This window comes from Mytilus galloprovincialis, chromosome 11 (genome assembly GCF_965363235.1).
Source record: "Mytilus galloprovincialis chromosome 11, xbMytGall1.hap1.1, whole genome shotgun sequence".
In the NCBI taxonomy this organism is placed as follows: Eukaryota; Metazoa; Mollusca; class Bivalvia; order Mytilida; family Mytilidae; genus Mytilus; species Mytilus galloprovincialis.
Genome location: NC_134848.1, coordinates 42,348,849 through 42,361,198, shown reverse-complemented (window position 1 = coordinate 42,361,198; position 12,350 = coordinate 42,348,849).

Here is a 12,350-nt window from a genome sequence, read left to right as displayed (position 1 = left end):
TTTTGACTTAAATGGATAGTTGGGAGAGCTCATTATTTATACCTGAATACTGTGTAAAAAATTGAATCATTAGCTATTTTAAACAGATTAAAGAGTGTCCTCAATAAATAAATACATTTTGATCAAACTGATCAATCCAGGCGAGAAACTTTCTGATGTTTTCACTATTGGAAGAGGTTGTAGACAAAGGGACTCATGTCTCTATATCTTTTTATTTTATCTGTTGATATTCTGGCATTGAAAATAAAGGGAAATAGTGACATTAGTAGTATAAAGGTCACACGGATTTAGCATACATTGTTACAATTTGTTGATGACACCTCTTTGATTTTGAATTGGAGTGAAAAATCTCTGCAAGAATTACTGTTGGAATTGAACTGGTTTGCAAATTTATCTGGACTGAATATTAACTTCACAAAACACAAGTTATTTGGTTTGGGAGCCAAAAAATATAGAACAGGTACATTATGTCCTGATAGAAATCTGTCTTGGGATGAAAGAGGGACGAAAGATACCAAAGGGACAGTCAAACTCATAAATCTAAAACAAACTGACAACGCCATGGCTAAAAATAAAAAAGACAAACAGAAAAACAATAGTACACACGACACAACATAGAAAACTAAAGAATAAACAACACGAACCCCACCAAAAACTAGGGGTGATCTCATGTGCTCCGGAAGGGTAAGCAGATCCTGCTCCACATGTGGCACCCGTCGTGTTGCTTAAGTGATTACAAATCCGGTAAATAGTCTAATTCGGTAGGTCATATTCATGAAAGGGAAGGGGATTGTAGTTACGACGTAAGGAACATATCCGATATCATTTGTGAAACGGTTATTCCATAACGGTCAACCAACTCGTGATGGCGTCCGTAAAATTTACGAAGGGATGATTTCAACTTCACCATTTGGAACTCTTGGTTTAATAGCTTCCTTGTGAGCAGCAAACCTCTATCAAGAAAATCATGATAGGAGATGAAACTACTTAATTACTAGGTATCAACTTTGATGTAGATCTTGTTACAGATTAAAAATTACTTTAAATCAATGGTCTAAAAGGAATCTTCCTGTAATAGGGATAATACTTGTGATTAAAACTCTAGTCTCCATCTCATTATCTCTCTGCTAAATCCTTCAGATGATATTGTTAAGAGAATAAATGAACTTATTCATACATACACATATACATAGAGTCAAATCCACTGTGACTAAATAATAATATTAGGATTGGTCATACATCAGTAATTTTAAGAATGGTTCAAAGTGGTATTAAATTGTAAATGATTTTTCGTTTTTGATGCGTTTTGTTATTTGATTTTGCCATGTGATTATGGACTTTCCGAATTGATTTTCCCCTGAGTTCAGTATTTTTGTGATTTTACTTTTTGATAGACCAAAATGGATTTTATTTCATTTGACAAATTTAAGCAAAACCAGAACACTAACACAGATTTTTTAAAATTTAAAAGTGTTATTTCGGAAGTATTTTGTTTCCTAACATTCATTTAGGATTATGTTGTCAATATATCATTTTTTGCCTATGTTGACATAGTTGTTTGTTTTTACAGTGATTAAAAGAGGGACGAAAGATACCAAAGGGACAGTCAAGATGATAACACATTATGATTGCTGTATTCAAACTTTTGATATTTTAACGAAACATGTCTGTTTGCTTTGAAAAAACATTGTTGTCAATATAATGACGTTGTTTTGCGATTGTCAAGTGAAAGGTTTAGCTAGCTATAAACCAGGTTAATTTCAATATTTTCTACACAAAGAGTTCGGTTTCCTTGTTATTTTAATCGATCACCTGTATTTCAGAGGAGAATATTTTTAAATGTTAGCAAACTTGATGAACATATTGTGTTAAATTGTCTTTAAAAGGCAATTACTCCTTAAGGGGTCAATTGACAATTTTGGTCATAATTAATTTTTTGAAGATCTTACTGTACTGAACATTTATGCTGCTTAAAGTTTATATCTATCTATGATAATATTCAAGATTATAGCAAAAAAGTGCAAAATTTTGTTAAAACTACCAATTTGGTGGCAGCAACCCAAAAATAGCAGATTTGCTCTAAGAGCTTTAGTTTTTGAGATAAAAGCCAAAAACTGCATTTGACCTCTATGTTCTATTTTTAGCCATGGTGGCCATGTTTGTCGATGGATAAAAACGGATACAATTTATAAATAAGATACCATAAGGAACATTTATATAAAGTTAGAAGGTATTTGGCCCAATAGTTTGAGAGGAGAACACTTTAAAAAAAAATAGTTTACGACGACATCTACGACGACAGACGACGACGGACACCAAGTGATGGCTTCAGCTCCTTTCGGTCCCCGTTGATCTAAAAAAAAGGTTGATTTCCCAGTTTTCTTTTAAATAACTCAAAAATGCTTAAAGCAATTATCATGAAACTTTGATGAATTGTTTATATTTATTGATGCAAGCTCACTTTTGATTTTCATACATTAGCTAATATGACATTGAGAAGTAATTGAACTTTATTCTTTGAAAATACGATGGGCTTATTATGCACTCATGGCGCAGTTATTTATTAGATAATGCTATAAATGGCGATCTCTGCTTGGAGTCCTGTTTCTCGTCCCAAATCCCAAACCAACAATTTCAGGAAAAATATCGTTTTACTTACCGAGTTCTTACAATGACCAATTGTTGAGAATGTGTTATCATTACGAAAAATTCAAACATTTGTAAAATTTCAACTAAAATTAGAATATCAAATTGATGAAATGATTTCATTTTCACAAGTTCAGTAGAGCACTGGAAATGTTTTTAACAGTTTTATTTGTGGTTAAACCTTCTATTGTGTTAATTAATAATTTTGTCATGAATCCGACTGTGTCCTTTGTTTTATATTCACATAGACCAAGGTGAGCGATACAGGCTCTTTAGAGCATCTAGTTTTTTTCATTAGTGTCTATTTATATATTATTTACAGTTCAGTCTTGTTAATTTTTAAATGGCCGTGTAATTTCAAAACAAATGAACCGAAACATTCACAAGATTTGTATACGCCTGTGACAAATATTTAAGTACCGGTATTTTATTGATTAACTGCGTCAAATTTGTTATCATTAAATAAGACGTCAAGCAGTTAAACTAATTACTGAACCGTTACAATGAATCCTTGTTTGGCAATTTGTAAACTATTTTAACTGCAGCCATCTCAAAATTAGCCAAAAATATTAAATTTCCATAAAGGAATCCGCCTACATTTATCGTATACTTAGTTTTCGCTCCTAAATCGCGAGATTTTACACCGCGAAGCTATATGGTATTACATAGTTTTATTTGCTGTATATAAATGCATTGTTTTGTCCTTCTTTTGATTGGAGTAATTAATAAAACAAGAAAAACTATGTCACCCCTTCACCATGCCAAGTCCGAGATTTGGCATTAATGTATTGTTGTGACAGACACACAGTTTGCATTTTCAATGATTTTATTATGCTGTTTTTGATTACTGTAAAATTAATTTCAGTTATTCGTTGTTGTTCTGTGGTTAACATATCCGTTTATTTGTACTGTATTCCCGTCATGTAATGTTGTCATTTACGGTATATTTATATCTTTTTATTTGCTATGAAACGTGAAGTTTGGCTATCCAGAAATTAAGGTTGTATATATATATCCACCATATGTTCTTAAAATGTCCTGTACCACTTCAGGAGTTTTGCAAGTGTTATCAAATGGTTCCTTTTATGTATGTTTCTGTTGTTTCGTTGATTTCCTCTTAGAGTTGATGTGTTTCCCTTGATTTTATTTCGTAAACCGGATTTATTTTCTATCAATCGATTTATGAGTTGTAAACAGTAGTTTACTATTGTTGCCTTTATTTGTTTTTTGGAGCAAAATACTACCCTGATTAATAAACAAAATACAAGGCGCACACACACTTAATGTTTTTAAAGAAGAGGGACAAAAGATACCAGAGGGACAGTCAAACTCATAAATTGAAAACAAACTGACAACGCCATCGCTAAAAATGAAAAAGACACAGACAAACAATAGTACGCATGACACAACATAGAAAACTAAAGAATAAACAACACGAATGCCACCAAAACTTAGGGGTGATCTCATGTGCTCCGGAAGGGTAAGCAGGTCCTGCTCCACATGTTGTTAAGTTGTTTGTAAGAAAGTTAAAATGAATTATAATACGTGAATTAGCATAAATTGTGGATATAACAGTTTTCCCAATAGAAATGTTAGCGGGATTCCAACCTTCCCCCTTACCTTGGACAGTGGTATACATTTTAACAGTACAACATGAGAACGAACTATAAAAATCAGTTGAAAAAGGCTTAACCCAGCAGATGGACAAAAATACAAGTGTTGTTTATAGAAGATCTACACAAAGAGAACTTTAATATATAAACCATTGAGTGTCTGTCCAAGACAAGAAAGGAATAAGCCTACACATGCAGAATTTAAGTAAACAAACAATTACTCATAGAAGAGGGACGAAAACTACCAAAGTGACAGTCAAACTCATAAATCGAAAACAAACTGCCAACGTCATGGCTAAAAATGAAAAAGACAAACAGACAAAAAATAGTACATATGACACAACATAGAAAACTAAAGAATAAAAAACACGAACCCCACCAAAAACTAAAGGTGATCTCAGGTGCTCCGGAAAGGGTAAGCAGATCCTGCTCCACATGTGGCACCCGTCGTGTTGCTTATGTGATAACAAATCCGATAAATAGTTTAATTCGGTAGGTATATTGAGTTACAGGCTCGACATGCACACGCAATGTTGATACTTCTTGTCGTTCCTGATCAAACCGTTTCAAACTGGTAGAAGTCTGTTTTTTAAGTTGTTATATATTATTTAAATGAGCTTGATTAAATGTTTTCAAATATACATTGTACGTCTACCAAGATGCATGATTGCAAAGTTTAATTTATTGCTAGTAAAATGTTCCAATTACTAAATCTTCTAACAAGAAATAGGGGCAAATATTCAGTATAACTGTAATATACATTGTGGAAAGTGGAAATAGTTGTCAAGCTATTAAAACAAAATGTTATCCCATATGTGCAAAGACAAATCCTGAGATTTTCACCTTGTTATCTCTGTATAATGTCGTTTGTTTAGTTAACATAACAATAAAATTCTTAAGATCCAACCTTCAATCTTTAACCAAAAAGAACGTTTAACGCAGAACTTACATTGAATGGTCTTGGCTGCAGACTGTGCTTTCGTTGTCTACAAGTTAAACCAAAAATGGTGTTGGACACAGTTCCCTTTTGTAATCTAAAACTTTATCAGAACTTTACAATTCAGTATAAAAATCAGTAAATGATATTCTTTCACTGTATTGAATATAAATTAATTATTTAAGTATCCATACAAACAACATCATATTGCTACGTCGTCAATAGTGCTCCCAAAAACTTCTTAATTAGTGATAAACATCAATTATATCAACAACCAAAGCCATACTTCAAGTTATGGTGAAACTAACTATTCTAGAGGCGGTGTTAATTTATCAGATATGAATACTTCAAAAGTATAAAGATCTCTAAGAATACATACTATCTAAACTCTTTCATCGTGTAAGTACAAAACAATTGATATGTCTTAGTCGGTTGGTCATGTGTGATAAGGAGAGGTGGAGATTATGTTTTAAAAAAATTGGAACATTTTCGTTTTTATCTGTGAAACATATATTGCATAACGGGCAACCATCGTTTTGTAAAAAGTAGATTTCAACTTTACCACTGGGAATAATGTATTCTATAGCTTCATTGTGAACACAATAGGAATGTATATATATATAAATATAACATACAAAATATATATATACTCAATAAATATACAATATATATACTCAGTATACAGGTGCAGCAGAATGGAAGTTTACGTTATATAAATGCTTAATCTTGAGTAACATTATTGAAAAGTTCGAAACATCAAACAAATGTTAGCAAAATTGTTTGTGTCATTTTGATCTCTTGAAGAGATTAATCTCTAAGGCAATCATACCATATATTCTTTTTGTTTATATTTAATCCTATAGCACACACAAAACTAATATTCGATAAGGTAGGAATTGTTAAAATCATGAATAAAAAGTGTATGGTCAAGGTCTGTTTTTTTGGTAAACCGAACGACAATTCTATAGAATGAGAAATTCAAATATTCCTTTAAAATAGATGTCTTGAATAAAATAACGTATACGCCATAACCAACAAATGAATTGAAAATAACTGAACGGAAGAATATGGCAGAAAAAAAAGATTTGAAGCAAAAATAAATATTTTGGGATAATTCGATGGCATCTACTAATAGTGGAGCGGCAAATGTTGAAAAGGTAGCTTAGTTAACGATTTGAAATTACCTAAATACCTCATGGAGTTTTAAGGTCTCAAATTGTCTAACGATTATTATTATACAAACCCGATCTAAAAAATATTTTGTGAACGAAATTGGTCAATACAGTTATCTTTGAAAATCATACAATATAAGGGCACTTCCAAATAGTCCGATATGTAAAGCACTATGCATCTGAAAATGGTTGAAAATAACACTGACAAATTATCGTTTTTCACCAAGCAGTATTTGCACGTGCAGTATTTAGGTCGTTTAATAAAAGCTACACAAGTAAGCATAAATTGAAATCAGTATCATGTTCTTCAGCTGCAAAGGAAACACCAGATATAAATTCCGATTTATCTATTTTTTTGGTGCCTGAAAATATTGAACACAATACATCAAAGTGTATTATTTGCAAAAAATGTCTAATAAAAGAGTGAAAATATTACATACAATCTCATCTGCTGAAAGGTAAGTCATTTTAAATATGCTGCTGTTAGAGCATGCGACGCTGATATGATTATTCAAATATAGCAAGATAATTTGCTCAATAATGCAGTGTATCACGCAGCATGTCTGACCACATACTTGGAATATAAACTAAAATCCACTGATAAATTTGCGTATACTTTTGCATTTTAAAGAGTAGATGAAAATATAGACAGGGACCTTATTCGTGACAAAAAGTCTTTTGTATTGTGATCGTATTTGACAATGTATCAGTCTTTTTTACCTGATCAAGTTGGTAAGACAAAATGTTATTCTTTTAAACTTAAGGATAAACTTGAAAAGTACTACAGGGATGCCATTGTATGTTTTGCTAAACAAGGTCAAGGTAAATCTAGCATTGTATTTGCTAGCAATATTTCCATTGGAAACGCTGTTAAAGCAGCGTATAATATCTAAGCATAATTATAAATGCTTGAGATGAAATAATACTTAAGTAAATGCACTTCCACCAAAACCAACGAACAACCATATGCATGTACTTTATGAAGCAGCCTCAATATAAAGACAAAAAATTAAATGTTTATATATCTTATTATTATCCTACAAATGACGAAGTATCGTTGGAAATGTAAGAAGCAATGACGTCACCCCGTTCGATATTTTTTGTTACTTGGCTTCTTGACAAAAAAGTCTTTTGAAACATTTTCTTCAGTAATAATGGATATTTCACATGAAATTCGAAGAAAATGTTCTGCTCCATTTAGTCTTAATCTTGCAGCTCAGTTGTAGCATGAGTTCGTATCGAAGTATTGAAAAATGAAATGCACATGGTTTCTGTGTCAAGTATGACGAGGTTCTGATGTTTTTGACTAGTGTAGCGAATGCTGAAATAACAAAAATACAAGGTGATTGTTCTTTCCTATTCGGTATAGCTAACTGTGGTTCCTTAATCCAAGAAGGTGTGGATAATATTGGCATTAATACCGAAACAATTGACGGTAAAAACGTATTTCACTCGATGGCGCGTGCTATATTCCAAAATTCAGTTCTAAGTGGAATACTCGGATTTAGTATCAGACAACGGTTTGAACGGAAACAGGACAAATCATTAGTCCAAGACGAAAAAGTATCCACGCCAATGCAGTGATTATCCTTTACAAAACCGAAATAAGGGGCGAACCGTCGCGACGTCAAAATGCAATTGAACTTTTAAACACTTGCATAGATCCAATCGGCCAGACTCCAGATATGTTGTGGGTAATTCGTAGAATGATATTCAGAGAGGGATCTGTCTTGCCAAATGAATTGTCTAGTAATTGTACCGAACAACTTTTTCCATTTTGACAAAATGTGTTTTTGGTTGGAAAACTGCGCAAAATGACAAATTAGAGCCAGTTTTCTTTGAGGGTCAAATGGCATCAGACTTTTTCTACAAGATCGGATTTGTTCATGTAAGGGGAAAACGCATGCCAGGCAGCGTGCGTTTGCAAGGACCAGGTTCTTTCTTGTTCTGATTTATGATTTTGTCAAAATTTAGGTAGTTGTAACAATGTCCAGGCAGAATCAGCCGCCATAGCTTTTGACACAGATGACTTAACATGAAAATAGTTCTTGTCTTTATATTTGGTAACTTTATTTTAATTTGCTATAATTTTTTCGACGTTTCATTTGGTATGAAAAAACATAGAAACCAAAACGGTCATATCGCAATTTTTGAAGTTGTTCTTCAACACGCTTGCAAAAATCGAGTATTATATCATCTCAATAACTATACAATATGAAAAGGTATCTTGTAATGAGATAGTTGGAATTCATTTTAAGAAATCTAAGTGACATGTCAAATCCTTTAAAACTGAAATGAAATTTAACATGACTGCACATTTTGTTTGATTTATCAACTAAGCATTTCGGGTACTTTTTGGAAAACTTTTATCATAAAGTGTATTAGAAATGCTATTTATCGAGGTCAAATATCAAGGTAACTATGTTACTGTTTTTTTATTAGGCTTTATAATTTGTATACCACGGACTACCTTCAAAAAAGTTAAATAAAACGTTTTCTGACGTCATGTGAAAATATGAAAAAGAATTTGTATGACTAACGCATTTCTACATAATACCTCTCATATAATTTATTGAATAGATGAATAATTTTGAAAAATATCAATGGTATTGTTTCTCCAGATGAAAATAGGAATTTTCAAGTGAGTGATGACCTTTGACCTTGATTTTCGGTATATTTGTACCAAATTTTATATTTACGACACATATTATAAAAAGATTCACGATTTCAGCTTTCCAATGAGCTTTATAAATCCCATGAGGTATTTAGGTAACTTAAATTTCTAAAATTGTCCTCTCCGCCGCTCCACTATAAGACTGTTATAAAAAAAAAACACGTTGCCTTGACATCTAGATTAAGAAGAATATTTTTTTCTGTTTGAATAGTCAATCGTTTGTCTGTATGTGATCGTGGTTTCCTTTCAGTTTAATTTATGCTCATAGTACTTAAATATAAAGTTATCTGTTGTTTATTTGTTTTTTTTAATTAATCAAAGTTTTATTGCACTTTTGCTGTTAACAATTTACTCAATCTACAGCTTCAATTAAGTATCCCTTAAATTAGTCATTGAATATTTAGGGGAAAATATTCAATAAGTATATTTATAAAGTTAGTTGTATTTATTACATACATAATAGCAGTTCTACATAGTAAAATTTCATAATAGATATGATAAATTATATATAGACATGATAAAAGAGTAGAATAGCGAATTTCATTTGATGCATAAATTGTATCACCTGACCGGACACATGCATGTCATGTGCAGTCATGAACTAACTAGGTCACAGCTTGAATTCATTCACAATTATAGAAATTCGAAATATTCCAAAGTTTTAAGTATTATTCTCTTATTTTTTTTCCTCTAATTTTATTTATGTTAATTATGTCCCTGATTTCATTTTAAAAATATCAATGACCTTGTCTTTCTTGTCAGACATGTAATATGCTTTATAAATTGAAAAGTAAATTATAGTTAATAAATAGTTCATATCAAAATAATCTTCATCTTCAATTTTATAGCCAGTTACTAAACTTTCAAGACTGAATATATGCTTTTCAACTTTTAATAGTGCTAAAAGCTGTTCAACTATGTGTCAATACTGAACATTATATGAACAGGAAAAAAAGAAGTGTTCATAATCATCATGTTGTTTTCAATGGAAGCACAAACTGCTCGGTACTATTTTCCATTTATAAAGTAATTCATTACAGGCTAATATATAATGCATTATTTTCCATTTAAACATTTTAAATTTGTTGTTTTCAAGGTAGTTAAAAAATAAAGTTGAATGTGGATTTAAATTTTGTAGACATTATTTTATGCAGAATTCTTTCCCCTATTAAAATTCCTGTTGGTTTATCATTTGTAAATTGACTTTGTAGGGACGTGTATATTTCTTTGTTGCTCGAGTCTGGTGAAATTTCATGTTTTAGTAGGATATTTAAGTTTACTGATTTCTTTATATTGACATCAGTTTTATAAGAGCTTTCTTGTTTTAAAATATTTTGCCAGTGCTTTGGTATAGCATTTTTAACTAAATAAAATTCTCTAATCCAATCTTGTTTATTCTTAAGATTTTTTAATACAGTTTTTGATGAGATGTGTCCGTTTTCGTCTATTATATTATTGATGTACAAAATATTACTGTTAATCCAATTTAAAAAAACAGACATTTCTCATTTTCTTTGATAAGATTATTTCCCCATATAATTTGTTTTCTAACTTCAAGAAAGTTTTTAGGGGTGATAGTTTGACCTCCTTTTACTTCTACCCAAGTTTTAATTAATTGTTTATAGAATTCAGGCAAGGATTTATACTCTATTTTATTAAGCAAATTTACATTTGTTAAATTCATTCTGAATAAAAGAAAATCTTTCACAAATTTATTAAGATAAAATCTTGGAATAATTTTCCAGTTATCATTTTCGTTTTTTTATCAGTTTTGAAACCCATCTAATTTGCAAGGATTTTATATAGGAGTCTAAATCAATCATTTTTAACCCTCCATTAAGGTATGGCTTACATAATATAGAGCGTTTAATTCTGTCTTTTTTCTGTTCCATATAAAATTGTATATTAAATTTTTGAACTTTTGTTTTATTTCATGTGTTATTATCATACATGATGCTGTGTATGTTAGGTTTGGTAAAATTAGGGACTTTACTTCAGTAATTTTTCCTATTAATGTTAAGTTTCGTTTGTTCCATCCTTGAATCAATTTTTCACATTTATCTATTTGTTTCTCTGTGTTTAATTTTTGACATTCTTGATAATTGTATCCAAAGTATATTCCCAGACTTTTAATGTGGTCTTGTTTCCAGTTTATATTTTCAAATTTATCTTTTGACTTTTTAAATTTGCCAAGTCATAAGCCTTCTGTTTTGTTTCTATTCAGTTTGAGCTCAGAAAGGCTTCCAAAAGTTTCAATGATATTAAGGGAAATACTTATATCTTTGCGTGTTTTTAAAAACAATTGAGTATCATCTGCCAGTTGACATATTTTTAGTGAGCAAGATTTTCCATCTATTTTGATTTCAAATCCTTTTAATTCTTTATTTTCTCTTAATTTAATTGCTATTATTTCAACACACAATACAAAAATTAAGGAGGATGACGGACATCCTTGTCTAATCCCACGAAATGTATTGAAGGGGGCAGACAACCATGCATTATTTAAAATACATCCTTTTATGTCTGTATACATAGTTTCAACCCATTTTATGAATTCCTTTTTAAAACCAAATTTTTTTAAAGATTCAAACATAAAGCACCACTCAAGTGAGTCGAAAGCTTTAGTAAAGTCTAAAAATAAAATTGCACCATCTACATTAAATTTTTCAGAATAATCAATAATGTCTTGGATTTGTCTTATGTTAAAACCTATGTATCTGTTTTTTATGTAACCTTTTTGATCAGAGTGAATAATTTTTGGTAGTACTGATTTTAGTCGTTGCGCTAAGGCATAAGCTAGTAATTTAACATCATAGTTTAATAATGTAATAGGTCTATAGTTATCAAGGGAGAGGGGATCATTTTTTTTTAAACAAAAGAGATATGGCTCCAATTTTTTGGGAGTTTGTTAATTCTCCTTTTTTATAGCAATAGTTGAAAACTTGTACTATGAAATCTTTAATGTGTTCCCAAAATTTTCTATAAAACTCCACGTTCAGTCCGTCCAGCCCTGGGGCCTTGTTTAATTTCATCTTAAATATAGCCTCTGTGCATTCACTTATAGTAATTTTTCCCTCGCATGTATTACTTTCAGATTCATTGATTATTTTACTTTCTTTGATAGTTTCAAAAGTATTGTTTTACCTTTTCTGTATCAGGTTTTGTTGAAGTATATAATTTAGTATAATAATTGACTTCCAAATTTAGTATTTTGTTTTGGTCATATGTTACTTGATTATTTTCATCATACAGTTGAGTTATAGTTTTTTTTACTTTGTCGTGTTTTTATAAACCAAGAAAAAAAGATG